The sequence below is a fragment of the Vicugna pacos genome, chromosome 32, assembly GCF_048564905.1.
Source record: "Vicugna pacos chromosome 32, VicPac4, whole genome shotgun sequence".
Classification (NCBI taxonomy): Eukaryota; Metazoa; Chordata; class Mammalia; order Artiodactyla; family Camelidae; genus Vicugna; species Vicugna pacos.
Genome location: NC_133018.1, coordinates 13,385,896 through 13,404,840, shown reverse-complemented (window position 1 = coordinate 13,404,840; position 18,945 = coordinate 13,385,896). Strand labels below are relative to the sequence as shown.

The window sequence follows — 18,945 nt, the reverse complement described above, 5'->3', positions numbered from 1 at the left end:
ACAGGCAAACCAGCAGTGGGTGTTGGGACAGTGGGCACCACCACTCTCTTATATTCACTGCAGAGCATCTCTTCCCATCAGTATCTCTATTGTACTTCAGAATCCTTCTCAACCTAGCTCTTCAGGAAGCTACCACTGGCCAGTTAGCCTTAGCTCTGGAGAGGCAGAGGGAGAGCTGTCTTGTAGGGAGTGGGTCCTGGCTCTGCCTCAGGGGCCTCTGTGCCTCTGGAGGAGTCCCACCACCCTAGGGACCTTCGTTATCCCAGCTGGAAGAAACGGGAAAGTTACTCCACCCCGAGTATTTGTCCTCTCTTTGCCTGGCCACTGGAAGAGAAGCCCAAAATTCTCTGCTCCCGAGTTCTTTCCCAGCCATGGTGTGGAACCTGGAAAATGTGGGAAATTGTCTACACCAAACTGAAAGGGAAAGTGCAGGTTCGGGGAGGGGGGCGGTGGGTGTCCAACATCACGAGTGATGGGGAGACGATGGCAGTCTGATGAAAGCTGGCCCCTCAGAGCCCCCGCGCTGGCCAGCCTGACCTGAGCGCTCCACCCATGCAAGTTCATTCTGTGCCCCAGCCTCCCTGGAACTCGCCCCAGAAACCTTCCTGCTGCACACACGCTGGAACAGACTCTCAGCCAGGTTGTGTACCTTGTGCACATGGCTGCTGCCACCGCCGCTGCTGCTGCTGCTACTGCTACTGGGCCCGGGTCAGATCGCAGGAAAGCCAGGTTCAAGGTTCATGCTTTTAACCACTGCTCTGTGCTACAAAACAAACAAAAAAGCCAAACCAAAACCAAAAGCATTTTTCACCCACCAGACAGACAACAGAGAATAGGTTTGATACTGTCAAGCATGACAATGAGGCAGGTGAGGGGTCTGCACCTACTTAGGCCCGGGAAGGGCCTGGCAGGTGGGACTGGGGCTAGGATCTGGGGGCACTTTCATCTTACCTGTGTTTATTTTGTAATGCGGAATATAGTTGCACATGACTTGGGTTCATAACTCATTAGAGAGGGAGAGAGAAGTGAAGATGGTCAGGGAAAAAAGAACCACAGAGAAAGAAAGAGGGAAGGTTTTCAGAATCCAGCACTGCCTTTGAACCTGACCTCTTGGCTGCAGAATCTCTGACAGCTTCGAGCCTCTTTTCTCTAGCACACGTTCATTTACGGAGGACCCTGATGTCCCAGACTCTGGGTCGGGCTCACAGCTCTTTCCACAGAAACGCAGGGCGTGTCGTGAACAGCACTGTCTCACATCCGTCCCCTGTCCAGGTGCCTCTGTGGGCATGAGGTCACGGCCATATGCAGGGAGGAGCCGGTTCACCCCTCGGCTCTGATTTGTGATGGGCTGTTCCTCCACAGCAGCTGCTGCAACAACATTTACTTTGTACAGTGGCCAAAAGAGAAAGAGAGAGAGAGAGGTGGGGGGGTGGGGGGAGAGGGAGCCAGCCAGCAAGAGTGAGCGCACATGAGCCTACCCTATTCCAAAATGTTTCTGACAAAATCTGGCACTCCTGGTTCTAATCAAAATACTGAACTTTGGAACAAATTAACATTCCACAGCCCTCGCAGAGAAGGAGACTCAGCCGAGACAACTTCAGTTCACAACCACAACAAAAATAGCTTCTCCCGGGGAAGACACCGTCTGCTAACAAGGTCACTTTTGTTTTGCTTCCCCTGCCATCTGGCTGAGTGGCACCAGGGGCTGGATTTGGTACCGGCTTCTTCTGCTGAGAGTGGATGGGAGCCGGGTGGCACTGCAGAAGGCTTCTCAGCCTCCTGGCAAAGGGTGCCGGCACAAAGCTACCTTCAGACACCCCCCAGAAAGCATGCGGGCAGATGGAGCCCCGATTTCACCCAGCCCAACTCTGCTCTGAGCTCCGAGTGTGCAGAAGGTGTGACACCAGCAGACAGCAACAAGCAGGTGGGAATCAGAGGAGAGCGAAAACCACGACAGAATGGGAAAGCTATCTTCGTCTGGAAAACATTCCAGGGCTCAACGTCATGCTCGCTCTGGGGAGTTGGGAGTCTGAGTTCCAGAAGGCGAACAAAGAAGCATGATTTTGATTTTGGGCTTTTTTTTTTTTCTTTTTTCATTTTTTAAAAATTCTTCCCTTCTGCTCGCAGGATTCAGCCTCTTGCAATCATTGATCAGAGATGTTCAGTGACCTACCTTGGCCTCAGTTTCCTCATCTGTAGGATGGAAATCACCTGCACGGATGTGGGTGAAGAGCGTGAATGTCACTGCCTAGGGGCACCTGGCTGGGGTTCTCAGAGAACACGTGTGCATTCTGACCAGGTATCCCAGGAGGACTTCCATGTAGATGATCCAGGGAGAGCCCCCCAGCAGCCCTCTGTAGGACTTTCACATGATGTAAATGGTCTGGCCAGAGTCACTTCTTTTGCCAGGTGTAGAGCTGGGATTTGAGCAAAAGCGTTCTGCTTACAAAGATGCTGCTGCTGCTTCTCTACCCATGATATAAAGTCTTGTGAAACAGGATCAAAACCTATGAATATCCACGAGGGGTTCATGACCTACTAAAACCATGCCCCTCCCATGAAAAGCCCAGGGATCCCGGTGAATTATCATAGTAGACCTGCGGGGGAAATAAACAAAGCTTTAGTGAAAAGGAGAAGGAATCTTTAAAATGACCCCCCAAACTCCCTACCCTTAAATGAAGGAAAAGACATTCAGTAGAGCATCTCCTTTAGGATTTTTCCCTCCCAAAAAAGACACGTAAGGAAACTTTGATTCCAGGTGAATTGGTCTGGTCTCCAAGGGGTCCGAGGTGGGGTGAGGCTGGTGAAGGTCCCTGGGGCTTTGAGCTTGTGTCACTGCTGCCCCTGGGGAGTGGGCTGAGCAGGGGGAGCCCGGAGGACCACCGTGGCAGGCGATTCCTGAATCGGAACTGAGCTGTGACATCTGAGATAGGATTTAAAAGGTCAGGAAGAGGAGCCCTGGGGCCGTTTGCCAGTGTTAATTGGTATTAGGACTGAGTCCCTTCTGCTGCTGGTACATGTGGGGCTTACTTCCCCAAGTAACACGGGGAAGACTTCCCACTGCCCCCCAGCAGGGAGTATGGGGGGGCAGGCCACTGTTCCCCTCTGGCCTAGAAGCTGTTCATCAGCTCACTCTTCTTAGCCTGGCTCTTGCCTCCTGTCTTGGTGCCTCCCCAATCTTAGACTCATTTTGTCTACTCAGAGACACTCATGAAATCTCCTGCCTTTTTTCATGTTCACATAGCAAACACTTGTTGAGTATTAATGATACGCCAGGCGGTGTGCTCAGTTCCTGGTGTACAGTGAAGGAGAGAGAGAAAGTACTTGCCCTCAGAGGGCTTTCAGTCTTGTTGGGAGCTCGACATTTAACTCAAAGAATGGGACGAGGTGGAGTGGGGCAGAGACTGAAGTTCTAGGTAGAGAAACACAGGCTGTCAGAATGTCTTGAAAGAGGAAAGAATACCGGTGGCTCCAGAATTTTCTGTCTCAGAGACACATATTGATAACTTGTCTTGAAGCAACAGTTTGAAATAGTACTTGATGCCCCCTGAGGCAATGAAAACATCCAAGTCAAAGAAGGCACGTGGGAAGGCCAGGGGAGCTGATGGAGTTCTGGGCGGTGGCCGAAGCCAATGCAAGGGCCCTCCTGGGCCCCACCATTGGGAAGGGACTTCAAAGGAAGGGAAAGGAGCTCATGCACTTGGAGATCATGGGCCAGAGGAACAGCATGGGCTGAGAGGAGAGACGGGGAGACCAGAATTTCTGAAGGGCAATTCGTGGGTCACCTGCATCAGGATTATCTCAGGGGTTTGTTGCCAATGCAGATGCTTGGGTCCATCTAATGCTAGTGGAATCAGCATCTCTGGACAAGGAACCTGGAATCTGCTTTACAAGCAAGCGCCCTGGAGCATTACTGTATAAATCGGGTCTCAGAGTCTACTCTGAGTGAGGCTGTTGATTTTATCCCAAATGAAGAGGAGCCTGTTGAAGGGTTTTGGAAAGAGAAATGACGCAGATTTTAAAGACACTGTTCTGCCACTTGGGTATTGAGTGCAGTGGGATGGGGGGAAGTGGAAGGAACACCTGGACGGCCCAGGCAGAAGTCTGGACGGCCCAGGCAGAAGTCCACACTGCCTCCCTGCCTGCAGTGCTGGTTAGACTAACCCCTTATCTTATGAAACAGTCCCGTGGCACCTGCTGGGTTCTCCTTGGTCATCTAGGCCCTCCTATGGCGGCTGCCTGGACCCCAGAATGAGAGGTAGATTGACACTGGCCCTTGGATTGTCCACATCTTGGGCTGCAGATCTCCCTTGCTCCTTTAACATCTCACACCGCCATTTGCTGCCAGCACGGCAGTTGGTTATCCAAGGACTCATCCTCCCCGAAAGTGGAGGGCAAACTATCCTCTCACCTGTCCAGGATGGTTATATAACATCAGCCCTGAGAATGGGGTGATGCTTTCAGGGATTCTCACGGTGCTGATAGGCCCTAGGAGTCTGGCACCTCCCAGGATGTCAGATTTCTCACACTGGGTCCATGTGACCCCACTATGGCTTGTGGTTTGCAGATGGACAGGGAGGAGCCAGGTGTCACAACTCTTGCCAGCTAGAGCCTGTGCCAAATGGCTCCTGATTTGGGCTGGTTCTTACCCAAACTAGCCTCCCTCTTTTAGGTAAATGACACACTTTCCACTCTCTCTGAAATTTCAAAGAGAGGCTGACAGACAGAGAACGTTTTGAATCGCAATCAGAGTTCCCTGCCGCAGGCACACAGATGAGAATTGATCTCAAACCTTTTACTGTTACCATTTACCGAGTACTGGAAAGACACACACATAAGTCAGCAGAGAAAAACTCAAGAGTCCTGGTCTCCAGCCACACATCAACAAGACGCCAGAATAATGTCGCCAGCCATGACACAGAGCAGAACCCAACCACCACCCAGCCAAGCCCCCTTAGGCTCCCAGCATATCAAGGGGATCTTTGCCTCTGCCTTCATTATTCTTTTAATCAACTTTATTGAAGTATAATTTAGACACAACAAACAGCACTGGTTTTAAGTGTACCAACTGATGTTTTGACAAATGTGTATACTCATCACTTTAATCAAAGTAGAGAATGTTTTCAACATCCCCCCGCCCCCAAATTCCTTGCAGCCTCTTAGAAGCCAGTCCCCCTTTCACCTCTGGCCTCAGGCAACCGCGGCTCTGCTCTCTGTCACTCCACTTCCACAGTTTGTATAATTCCATATAATGGAATCAGGCCGTATGTACTCTTGTGTCTGGCTTCTTTTACTGGTTTTTGAGATTCAGCAACATCGTTGCATATATCAGTAGTTCATTTCCTTTTACTGTTGAACAGCATTCCACAATTTGTTTGTTCTTTCACTTGTTGATGGCCACTTGGGTTGTTTCCAGGTTTGGGGTATTATGAATAAGGCTTTTATAAACATTTGTGTCTAAGATTGTGTGGACATATGTTTCCATTTCTCTTGGACACATACCTAAGAATAGCTGGGTTGTACGGCAGGTATATATTTACTTTTTAAGATACTGCCAGACCTTTTATCCAAAGTAGACGTGCCATTTTTATATTTCCACCAGCAGCATATGAGTTCCGGGTGTATGAGTTCCGCATCCTAGGCACCGCTTGGTATTGTCAGTCTTTTTAATGTTAGCCGTTCTAATGGGTATGTGGTGGTATCTCATTGTTATTGTTTGCATTTCCTTGACGACTAGTGTCGAGCACTTTTCCATGTGTTTATTGATCATTATATACCTTCTTTTAGTACTGTTTAAATCTTTTGCTGATTAAAAAAAGAAACAGATTGTTTGTCTTATGATTAAATTGTAAGGGTCCTTTTTAGATTCTCTCCACAAGTCCTTTGTCAGATATGTATATTTTCTACCAGTCTGTTGGTTGGCTTTTTTCCCCTTCCGTCTTCTTAACTGTGTCTTTTGCAGAGTCAAGTTTTAAATTTTGATAAATTTAATTCCTCAATTTTTTATGGTCTTTGTCTCTTGTGTCCTATCTTAGAAATCTTTGACCACCCCAAGATCACAAAGATTTTCTCCTATGTTTTCTTCTAGAAGTTTTATAGTTTTATCTTTAACCTTTAAATCTGTGATTCATTAATAGTTTTTGTGTATGTTACGTACTTAAGTTTGAAGTTTATTTTTTTCGTGTAGACATTCAGTTGTCCCTTCACCATTTGTTGTAAAATTTTTCTTTCCTCATTGAATTACCTCGATGCTTTTATCAAAAATCATTTGGCTATATCCCTGTGGACATATTTCTGAACCCTCTGTTCTGTTCCATTGATCTATATGTCTGTCTTTTCAACCAACAGCACCTAGTCAGATAAGTACTCCAGCTTTGTTCTTCTTTTTAAAAAGTTACTTTGTGTAGTCTAAGTCATTTGTCTTCCCACATAAATTTTAGGATAAGCTTGTTCCTATTAAACACTCTGCTAGAATTTTGGTTGGGGTTATGTTGAATCTATAGATTGATTTAGGGAAAATCAACATCTTAACAATATGACTCTACCCATCCATGAATATGGTATATCATTCCATTTATTTTAGTCTTTAAAACATTTCTTTCAGCAATGTTTTGTGATTTTCATTGTACAGGCTGTGTACATACTTTGTTACATTTATTTCATTTTTTTTGGTATTATAAATGTGAAATTGTATTTATTGGTTTCAAATTGTTCATTGCCCCCTCCTCCTCCTTTTCTTCCTTCTTCTTTTTCAGTTATTTCTTCCTTCTTGATTCTAACCTGATATCAAAGCCTTAAGTACATCTTCTTATCCTTGACACATATCCAGGGTTTGACAATTTCTCAGTTGATGTTTTATTCAGGAATTGGCATTGATGGTTCCCCATATCTTGTCTCTCATCTCAGAACTTACAGCTATTCTTAACATAATTCTCAGCTTATCAAACCATTTCCCTTCTATCACTCCTCCTTTTTCACAGCTCCCACAATAACACCTCCTCCATACAGCTTTCAAGAAGGATGTGACATGTTCTCTGGTATCTTTTCAACATCAAATCTTCTATTACTCACCCCCACATTGATTGAAACAATTAACCAATTGTTTGTTCAAAATGAAGGAATTTTATGTTATTTAACTCTGGTATGTTAGTTTCCTTGGGCTGCTGTAACAAGTTACCACAAACTGGGTGGCTTAAAACAACAGAAATTTATTTGCTCACTGTTCTGGAGGCTGCAGTCTAAAATCAAGGGGTTGGCAGGGCCACACTCCCTCTGACACCTGTAGGGGAGCATCCTTCCTTGCTTTTTTCAGCTTCTGATGGTTCTCAGCAATCCTTGGCATTCCCTGGCTTGCAACTGAATACCTCAATTTCCACTTCCATCTTCACATGGCATCCTTCCTGTGTGTGACTGTTTCTTCCCCACTTATAAAGACCCCAGTCATATTGGATAAAGGGTCCACATGCTCCAGTAGGTCCTAATGATTACATCTGTAATGACCCTAATTCCAAATAAGGTTACATTCTCAGGAGATTGGGACTTTAACATTTCTTTGGGGGAACACAATTCAATACCTAACAGTGTCTTAGCTCTTTCTTTGTCTCCAGTGTTCTTCCCTATTTTGTTCTCTTGAAGAATTTCTAGAGGACTCAGTTCAAAATTCACCTTCTTGATTATTTTTCCTGAATCCCCCAGGAGAAGTGAATCGCCTCTTTGCCTATCTTTATAAGCATTTCTGCATTACTGTTACACAGTTTCTCACATTGTGCACCACCTAAGGGCAGGAGCCGTCTTACTTATCTGAGAGTAGAGCTCAGAGTCCCAGAATCCCACTTAGATTTCCTCTACAGCGTAGCCATTCCTGCTGTGGGCATTTCACACACATATTCAAACACTCCCTAATTTGTAGATTTGTAGACTGTTGAAGAACATGAGGAAGGTTTTGAGATTCTGTGTTATTTATTTATTTTTTTTATTTTGGGAATGTTATCATTAGGAAATACTCTGGATAAACATTTGGGGTCCCCTTTAAATGTCTGCCTATGTAAAATTCCTTTTTCTGACTAACTCCTATATGTTCAAAATATAAAATGAAAATAGTCTTGTAAGATAAATGCAATGTAACCAAGTTTCTCGACCTTGGCACCGGTGATATTCTGGGCTGGATTATTCTGTTGTGAGTGGGGGGCTCTCCTGTGCATTGTAGGATGTTGAGCAGCACCCCAGCCTCTACCTAGTAGATGCCAGTAGTACCTTCCTCCCTACTGTGACAACCAAAAGTGTCACATAGCCAAGAATCTCCCCAGTTGAGAGCTCACCACTGTAGAATATCATAAAGCAGTTGGAATTCTTAATGTAAACATTATAAAAATCATCCAAATTTCCCTTTATTCTGCTTTCTTGTTGGTACTTTCCTCTGCTCATAAGGCTTCTCTGTCCTGAGTTCCCTGACGTCGTGAGTAAATTGCACGGCCCAGCTTTCCTTTGCTCCTGCCCCTGTACATCTGGGGCCTATGGGTGGCCTTGTCCACGCAAAGGGAGAAATGAATGCCCCTGCTTCTCATAAGGACTCAAGGACTCGAGGAACGTAGGAAACCAAGCCAGCACTCCAGTGTGCAGAGCCCTGTTACCTTCACTCTCACCCCAGAATCTCCCAAAGCCCTTGCTGAGTTCCTCCTCAACCCACTGAACTAGGAAGAGTAAGATTGTGGTTTGGGAAGAAAGACCAAGAATCGGGGGTGGAAATCATGAAAACAGTACACACGTGGACGGGAGGACTGGGGAAAGGATGCAGGCGGCGGCCCCGAGCTCTCCAGAACCAGAGGTAACTTCCCGCCATGGTTTCCAGGCACAGACCTGGCAGCCCTCACTCCCAGGGAGGCCAGATCGTGACCCTTTTAAGTGTAAATTCTGTTTTGCAGCTAGAAGAAGGGAGGAGGCAGGGCTTCCCGTTTGGAAATGGCCTTGAATCTGCCTACTTTTCTCATCTCTTATCCTTGGTTTCAGTCTGAAAGCTGCCACGTTTTAGGGAGGGGTGCTAAGGTCCTCCTCTTTTGACTGACTGGCAGGCATTCCTGAGGAATTGGGAGAATGTTGCCTTGGAGTGGAGACCCTGACTTGGGTTTTAGGCTCTGCTCTGTGATGTAAACCCTTCAAGTTCTGGGACACATATTTACTGAACCAGGAAGCTCTTCCTTTCACACTGCTAACAAAAAATGAGGTAAAATTCACGTAACATAAAATTAACCACTTTTAGGGTATATAACTCACTTGTGTTCATACCTTCACAGTATTGTGCAACCATCACCTCCATCTAGTTCCAAAATATTTTTGTTGCCCCAAAAGGAAACCCCATATCCATTAAACAATCTTCATTCCTCCTCCCCCAGCCTCTCACAACCATGAATCTACTTTCTGTCTCCATGGATTTGCTTATTCTGGACATTTCATGTAAATGGACTCATTCAGTATGTGACTTTTCTTGTCTGGCTTTTTACACCTCACATATGTTTTGGAGGTTCATCCGTGTTGCAGCAGGTGTCACTACTTTCCTTTTTATGGTTGAATAGTGTTCCATTGTGGGGGTGGTCCACATTTTGTTTACCCATCCATCTGTTGATGGACATTTGGGTCGCTTCCATCTTTTGGCTGTTGGGAATAATACTCTATGAACATTTGTGTTTCTCATACTAAAAATTTTTTTAATTGTGGTAAAATATATGTACACAAAATATGTCATTTTAACCATTTACAAGTGTACAATTGATTTAAAGTGAGCTGATTACGTTCGTAATGTTGTACAACCATCCCCAGAGTCTACCTCCCAATCTTTTCCATCACTCCTAAGGGAAACCCTATATCCAGGAAGCAGCAACTCCCTCTGCCCCCCACCCTCGCCCCTGGTAATCTCCACCGTGCTTTCCGCCTCTGTGAACTTGCCGAGTCCAGATGATACATACGAGTGGAGTCATACAATATCTGTTCATTGCGTCTGGCTTCTTTCACTTAACATAACGTCTTCAAGCTTCCTCCACGTTGCAGCGTGTGTCGGTACTTTATTCCTTTTCCTGGCTGGATAATATCCCATTGCAAAGACACACCACATCTTGTTTATCCATTCATCTATTGATGGCCATTTGGGTTGCTTCCCCTTTGTGGCTACTGTGAATATCCGTGTCTCTCATAGGCATTTGCAGATTGCCCACAACCCTTAGCACAATGTCCTAATTCCTCAGCAGGACACTCACTGTGAGGCCCCTTCTGCTCCCTTGGCCGCAGCGTGTGGCCTCCTGTGGCCTGGCCACGCAGCACTACTTCCCCTCCCTGGAACGAGTCTAATTATGCCTCCGCTCCTGTGTCTTTGCCCTGGTGTGTCCTTGGCTTGGAATGCTTTCTTCCGTCCCTTTGTCCTCTGACTACCTTTTAAGTGTCCCTCAAGACTGGGATGAAGTGTTGCCTTTGCTGGGAAGGGTTCTCTAGCTGGCATGCCTCGCTGGCTTAGGTGGAGTAGCCAGGCAGAGGTGAGGGGTAGACCCGGGAACCTAGGCCCTGGTGAACAGGGTGGGTGGTGGAGGGTACAGTGCAGTGAGGCAAGGTGGCCTCGTGAACGGTGTTGGGGTGGCAGGGACAGTTTTTCTAGGGGTGGCTTTCTGGCTTTAATGGGACAGATGGGCTAAACACAGCCCAGGTCTGCCGGTTCCTATTGTGTTCCAGAAGCTCTGCTTTTCTCTGTCACAGCTCTCGTCATTGTGTCACAGTCTGCTAATCCGACTGTCCCCTCTAGTAGACAGAGCCTACCCCCCATACTGAAAACAGTACACTTCCTAAGGAAATGAGGCCTACTCTAATTTATTGAGCCTGTCAGACTGAGTCTTTCTTAAAAAATAGCTTTATGGAGATATAATTTACCCATATAAAGTGTCCAGATCATTGGTTTCTAGTTTATTCACAAAGTTGTGCAGCTCCCCCCAAAGAATCACACACCAGTTGGCAGTCACTTTGCATGCTTCTACCCCTGCCCTGCCCTGCCCTAGGCAGCCACTTCTCTCCTTTCTCAGACTGAGTCGTAAATACTCCGAGCAGTGGGCACCCTTCCTCCCCTTGGCACGCCAGGTTTGAACATCTGCATTAGTGAGAAGATTTTTCCAGGCAGAGGATGAGACAGAGGAAGGAAGGAAGGGGCAGACACTCTGGGGCAGAGAGGCAGCCGACATGCACGAAACTGGGCCCGTCTGGTTTAGGAGATTCTTAGAAGAAAAGAAGGAGGAAAATGCAGAGAGAGCCAGAACGTATTCCTTTGGGAAACTTGGCAGGGTTCTTTTGTTTCAAAAGATGTCCTGGAAATTAGACGGCTAGGAATATTGTTGGGATGACTGTTCCCGTTTGATTACAGGGGCTGCTGACCAGCTGCTGCAGCAGTTCTGCTGCGTCATCGATCTCCTGACGTTTTAAAAGAAAGTGACGAACATTATCCAAGGTCCTCTTTCCATCCCCTGTTGCTGTGCGTATGAGGTAAGTGATCTGCCCATTGGATTTTAGTTTAATAGGCTCCTGAACATGTAAACATGTCCGTTGAGTATAAATACTGTATCAAAGTGCAAATTTCCATCTTTTCCCACTACGTTGAATTAGAAAGAAAAAAAAAACCCCAGCAGGTCAATTAAGAGGACTTCTCTCCCCTCTGCTGGATAGAGCAGGGCACTCAGGCTTTCTGTGGGGGGTGAATAATGGCCCCCCACAGCCCAATCCCCGGAACCAGTCAACATGCTACCTTAGATGGCAGAAGGGACTTTGCGGATGTGATTAAGAATCTGGAGATGGGAGGATTAGGGTGGATTATCGAAGTGGGCACCATGTCATCACAAGGGTTCTTATGGGTCAGAGTCACAGAAGGTGTGAACACGGAAGTGGAGGTGGGACTGACGTGGGTCCAGGAGCCAAGGAACAAGAGTGGCCTGTAGAAGCCAGAAAAGTTAAGAAAACGGATTCTCCCCTGGAGCCTCCAAAAGGAAGGCCGCCCTGCCCACCCTCTTCAGACATGTGACCTCTAGAATGGCGAGAGACAATACGTCTGTGTTGCTTTAAGCCACTCAGTGTGCAACCATCTGCTGCAGCAGCCTTAGGACGCTCATCCAGGTTCCTCCCTTCAGTCTGAGTTTTACTTTGAGACGAGGGCTTTTCCCTATTGTGATGGCAGCTCGGAGTTACTAGTGCGTGTGACGTGCCGGAGACGGTGTCAGGCCCGGGACAGACACTCTCATTGCATCCTCCCGGCAATGCTACTAGACAGGCACCATCTCTACCCTTGTTCTGTGTATGTGCGACCGTGTACACGTTTATACGGTACATACATGTGCATAAGTGTGGGTCCAGAACCAACCGGTTGGCAGGGTCATGTTCCCTCCAGAGGTTCTACCGGGAATCCATTTCTTGCCTTCTCCAGTGTCTCGTGGCCACCGGCACTCCTTGGCTTGTGTCCACATCACCTCTGCCTCCGTCTTCATGTCTCTTTCTCTCCTCTGTGTGTCAGTGTCAAATCTCCCTCTGCCTCTCTCTTCTACATGCACATGAGTGTATTTAGGGTCTGCCCTTCCCATCTCCAGATCCTCGGCTTAATCACATCATTTGCCGTATGAGTTACTGTTCACAGGTTCCGGGAATTAGGAAGTAAATATATATCCTTGAAGGGCTCAATGGATTTGCCTGTTCTGGGCATTTCTTATCAACGGATGGATACAGTATATGGCCTTTTGTGTCTGACTTATTTGACTTCGCATAATGTTTTTAAGGTTCTTCCACTCAGAGGGCCCTTTTTCAGCATACCACAAGGGGATAGGCACTTTATACATCCCCACCTCTCATATCAAGCCTCAAAGGTAGCTATGACATTTGAAGTTACACGGATGAGCTCGAGGCTCAGGGAGGTTTACTCTCTTGGCTGTATTTCTCATGCACCTGCTGAGGATGTTCATGGGAGAAGTACTGGACCAGGCTGTACCAGCCCATGTGTCTGCAGGGAGTTCACTTAGTTTCTCAGATACTTCAGTGTCTGCGTTTTTAATCTGTAAAATGAGAATCACAAAATCCTCTTACTGATCTAAATCAGATGAAATTAGGGAATTATTTTGGTGAAAATTCTTTGAAAAATATTATGTTATATAGATGCAAGGGGTTATTGTTGGTCTCGAGTGGGTTCAAAAGAAAGTCTGCATATGAAAGAAGAGATGACTTAACTGAGTACCATGAATTAAATGCCAAAACATTCATGGTAATCAACACCTTGGCTTGGAGTGCTGAGTCTTCACTTCAGATACCGAATAAGGTTCCGATGTAGATACTTTAAAAAATCTTCCATGTTTGTCCTTCCCTGGAGGCCACTTCCAGGGAAGGACAAGAAGAAACGCTGAATTGTTTCCAGTTGAGGTGGGAAGGGAAGGGAAGTTTTATGCCTTAGGGTGATGAGCATTCTCTTCATGCTTCTGGGCATTCGTAACCAATGTGTTAGAATTTGTTGCAATCACACCACGTTAACTTTCCATGGTTTCTGTCATCTGGGTAATAGAGCATGGATGATGGGAGAAGAATGTGGGTGGGGGGTTGCCTAGGTGAGCAGTAACATGACCCCCCCCCAAAAAAAGTAGAAAGTAGGGCACAGTGAAGAACGTTTAGGAAGAACCTAGATGTCTTTATCAAAACTGATTTTTGGCTGGACAGGCCTTTACTCTGCATTCATGCCCTGTTTATAAATCTAGACTGAATGTGCAAAATGTGTCCACTCAGAATAGAGCCCAACCAGTGCCGTGGCAGACATCACTAACCAGTCATGGCAAACCAGCGCTCCAGGCAGCCCCTCCCAGTCCGGGAACCCTCTCTCTCACCTCTGTACTGGGTGATAAGCCTAGAGCATTAATTTTAATGCGTTAATTAACTTACCTAATTCAGAAGACTCTTTGACCTGTTGTTCATACCCAGGCTTAAGCTGCTCATTGACTGTTTTAGTAAAACCTAGTTTCTTTGCAACCCAGTAGCACGAGAGGTCCTAGATTTCTTGCTGACTGTCAGCTGGCAGCCACTGGCAGCTCTGAGAGGCTGCCCACATTCCTTGCCACGTGGCCCTCTCCATCTTTAAGCCAGCAGTGGCATATAAAATCCTCATTCTTTGAGTCTCTGACATTTAGATTCATCTTTATAGGGCTCATGTGAGTAGGCGAGGCCCACCTGGATAATCTCACTTCTGCAGAATCCCTTCTTAGCAGTACCTAGATTAGTGTTTGAAGAACTGGGAAAGGTGTATGAACAGCAAGAGCTGGGTGTCTCGAGGGACCGTCTCAGAATTCTGCTTCCCACAAGGCTTTTGACACAGACACTAAAATGGGTCTTTTGTTGACCACGGTGTCAAAATGTTTTAATGCACCAGCCGTGCAGCAAGTTCCAGCTTTACAGTTAGCCAACAGCCGTTTTCAAGTATGATATGACGATATTCTGCAAATTCGTTGATATTGTCTCTACTGACTCTTGTTGATTTTGAATTGATGGCTCCTTTTGGCTTCAGGGGCTCTTGCATGGGGACTAGGACCTAGCTGAACCTTGACAAAGTGATAAATAGCACGTTTATGTCTTCGCTTGATTCTGTGGCTCTTTTGAAAGGAATGCCCTTCTGATGTGCCCAGTAAAAGCTGCTTTGATGTGCCAAATGTGGACAGTTGAACTTTAAAGGAATTTTAAGCACAGATAATTAGTATCTGCCCTCATTGATGTAAGCCCCACTTTATTTTTGTTCCTTCTGGTGGACATTAGATTTAGGAAACACTCCTCACTCTTGGCAGTGTCATTTCCCTCCCATGTATAAGAGTCTAGCTCTCACATTCTGAAACAGGAATAAATTGCCTCTTGTTATAATAAGTAAAATAAACCACAGCGAGCACATGTGAAAGTAGAAATGACTTTGAAAGAAAAAGCCAGAGGGAACAGAGGTCAAGTCAGAAGTGACTAGAAATTTATATTTCTTTCTTTTCACACTGTTGAAATGCAGTAGATTTTGACTAGTCTAAAAACAGCATTTTTCCGGTGTGTGTTATTGGGACACTAGTTTCATAAGATGAATATTAGATGTTAAGTAGAAAAGGGTTCTGTGGTCAAATAGTTTTTGCCATTAGACTGTATTAAAATTTCCAAGGGAGAGATACAGTATGTTGTGATTTCCAGTCTTAGAGGTTGAATACTCATTTTGGTTTTCCATTTAAGAAATATTCATGAGATTAGAACTTTAAGGAACACACTTTGGGAAGGACTGTGTTGAACGAATTCTCTGACTTGGAAAGCAGGTCTATGTGTGTTGGCATCTTGGCGGCACCAACCTAGAAATGGACACGTCTTCACGTTTGGGTCCCAAGTACATGTGTCTGGGCCATAGAGGCCCACATTTGGGTCACAAAGATAGATAACATTTTTTCTGCCTCAAATAAATTTCCCAGTGTGATTGTTTCCTAATCTTTTCATAGTCTATTAATACCATTTTCAGTCTGGCCTCAGACACATCAGTAACAATTTTTTTTTGTGTGGAGCGGGAGTAATTAGGTTTGTTTGTTTGTTTATTTGTTAATTTATTTATTAATAGAAGTACTGGGGATTGAACCCAGGACTTTGTGCATGCTAGGCACACAATCTACCACAGAGCTATACCTTCCCCCCACATCAGTAACAAATTTATATCTAGTGAATAGAGAAGAGAAAGAAATTAATATTCATTGATTATCCCCAGTGGGATGGGTGCTTTGTACACTTTATCCAATTTAAACTTCACCATAACCCTGCTGAGGTGAGTGTTACTACCTTTAGTTCATAAATGAGGACCCTGAAAGTCAGAGAGGGTAAGCAGCTTGCCTAAGGTTACACAGCGTAGAAGTAGCAGAGGCATTCATATCCAGGATCCCGGATCATCTGACTCCAAAGCCCCCGCTCTTCGTAATAAGCCCCCTGCTTCTCTGCCCTTGTTGCTGATCTCTTTTAATTTACGCTGTAAGTGAGCTTACAGAAAGCTGGCTATAGACCGAACATTCCAAATCGAGTTGTATTTTCCCACCGATCAGCATTGTAATTTCGGCGCTGCTTCACCTGCAGCCACCAGTGGTTTTGGACATTTGCATTCTCAGTTTCCCCTTCCCTTCCCAATTCTCTATCAAGTGATTAATGATCTGAAAAATAAACTTTTATAATATACTAGGGGAAGCAAATTCTGATTTTATTGATTTTCCATACTTCCATGGTACGTGAAGAGAAGTGTATCTTCTGATTTATTTGCGTTGTTATAGAGAGCTTATAGCCGGACAGACTTGGGCTCAGCTCATTTGACCTTTGGCAAAGGACTCCACTTCTGTGCCCATTTCCTCAGTCTGTAAAATGGGAATAATTCCCTCTTGGAGGCTAGTTGATGACTGGAATTGTGAAACAGGACAGGAATTTAAAGCACTTCCATAGGAGTGCTTAGAAAAATGTTAACTTCTCTTCTTCCTTAACATCGGGGCTTAAAGTTGGCGAAAAAGATGAAAAACAGGAAAAAGAAACGCCAGGACACCATTTAAGGGCTCTGAAAATAGTTCCGAAGAAGCTCGCGCCTGTCCCCTCATTGCTGTTACGGGTTTTGCTACTAGTTCGTTTATGGCCAGTCGGTACCAATGCCGGGTATACTTGAAAATTCGAGTAAACACGGACATACATTAATATTAACCAAAGAGCAAATATTTGTGAAACTCCCTTGGCCTGCATGTTTACCTTCGTTCCGAGAAACATAGTTAGCAGAAGTAGCATCAAACAAGAAGGCTATTCCTGTCGCCGGGGAAAGGTATGTCCCCTGCTTGCCACACTGGGCTACCCTGTCCTACACTGGGGAAGATTCACTGGTGTTTAGACACAACGTAGTTTTACTTAAACATACGTCATTTTAAAACGCTCTTATCTTGATATATCCACAGAGCTGTAGAGCATAGCGCCTTGCCTGTGCTGAGATTGTTTTGTTGAATTAATGAAGATTTATGGACACATGAAAAAAAAAGATTTACGGAAACATGCGAAATTCCATTTCCCTCCATACTTAACTCCCAACGAGATGAACCGGTTTTGTTTTGTGTCTGGAAATAGTTTGGCTCCTGGAAAATATTTTCCCAAGGAGCACAGTGGAAGATAAAGTAGCCTGACTTTGCTCAAAATAAAAGCCTACGCCAGTGTTTGTCACCCAGACTCACCAGCTCTGACCTTCAGCTGTTTGAGACAGACTTTCATGGCTCAGCAGAGAGAGCAGCAAGGCGTCTCACTTCTGCCTGAAATCTTAAGTTGACTCTAGACCCCGCCGCACACACACACACACACGCACACACCACATGTAGTTCTGTTCTGAATCATCAGCTGTCCAGGTCACTCACACTTCCTTCTGCAGGGTTACTAACGAGTGCTGAAGCAACTGGGAAAACGCGCCGCCTTTCCACCTTGTTAATTGATTCCATACCCATTGTGTACTCACTGCGTAACCCACCACACTCTGCCCCGCAAGGCTGCTTCAGAGCGGCTTCTAATTACTGACCTGGGCCATTTCGCTTCTCGCAGGCTGCGGCGGCAAGGTTTTCCAAACATGCATCTTGTTGCTTTTGAGTCCTCTGGTGTTCGTCTTCTGGATCGTATAGATTAACCCCACTCACAACAAATTCTGCTCAGCGCCCGGGTGCAGCCAGTCTGACCACTGACCTGCACAGCCTCAGAGGGAGCGCTTTGCAGAAAGCCCACTGAGACAGTGACAATGGGGCCTCCCCATCGTCACTCAGTTTCAATGGACTGTCCTTGGTTTTCGTCTTTGGAGGAGTGAGTGGGTTGGGCTGGGCGGAGCAGGGAGGTTGGCAATGGGGAAGAGGCAGTCTCCCTTTTTGCCAACAGAGGATTTAAAAATTGTGTCTCAAGAAAATCGTTGCAAACCAGAGACCACGGGGATGTTACACAGAGACACGCAAGGAGGATGTTACTGTTTCTGTTTGCTGCTTGGGATAAGGTGATGAGTGATTTTTTTTTTTTTTAAATGGAGGGGACAAGGGGAGACCAGTAGGAGCTGAGACACAGAGAGTGTTCTCCAAGGCTCTCGCTGATCACGAGGGTCCCTCACGCTTGGGACGGCTTCACTTCTTTCTTAGGCCAAGTGCAGCTGTGGTCTTACGCTCTCCTCTCTTCACACTGGACGAGCACAAAAGCTCAAATATCCTACCACAGTGCTTTTGCCTTGTCCCTGGCATTTCTCTGTTGAACACGGCTCCAGTTCTTTTTTTCTTTAAATTATTTGTCTTACTATTATATTTAGTTGTGGTAGATATGCATATGTAAAATTTACCATTCTAACCCCCTTTAAGTGTACAGTTCGGTGGCCTTAAGGACATTCACATTAGTGTGACCATCACCACCAGCCATTCACAGAACCCTTTGCATTTTGCAAAACTGAAACTCCATACCCATTAAATACTAACTCCCCTTTCCCGAAGCCCTCCAGCCCCTGGTAACCACCATTCCACTTTCTCTCTCTGTGAGTTTGACGACTCTAGGTACCTCCTATAAACGGAATCATAAAGTATTTGTCCTTTTGTGACTGGCTTATTTCACTTAACATAATGTCCTCAAGGTTCAACCACGTTATAGCATGTGTCAGGATTCCCTTCCTTTTTAGTGGCTGGATAATATTCCATCGTAGGGATAGACCACATTTTATCTATCCATTCATCCGGTGATGGACACTTGGGTTACTTCCACCTTTTGGTAATTGTGAAGAGTGCTGCTGTGAACATGGGTTAGCCCAGTTTCTTTATTAAGATCTAGCCCTCACCTATTTCCTTGACCTCCTGTGGTGAGCTAGTCCTCAGGAGAATGATGGGGTGAACACAACCCAGGTATGCAAAGCCAGAGACTTAGAAGATG

The 18,945-nt window shown here is 45.7% G+C and overlaps 1 long non-coding RNA gene across 1 annotated transcript; it reads right to left on the bottom strand.

Annotated features, from left to right (window-relative positions):
• Positions 1 to 181: 181 nt before the first annotated feature.
• On the bottom strand, positions 182 to 17,825 carry LOC140690946 (uncharacterized). The gene is made up of 3 exons (XR_012066360.1): positions 17,576 to 17,825; positions 2,174 to 2,597; positions 182 to 763 (listed from the first exon to the last, which is right to left on the bottom strand). It is a non-coding gene; the product is annotated as an uncharacterized lncRNA (long non-coding RNA).
• Between the last annotated feature and the right edge of the window lie 1,120 nt (positions 17,826 to 18,945).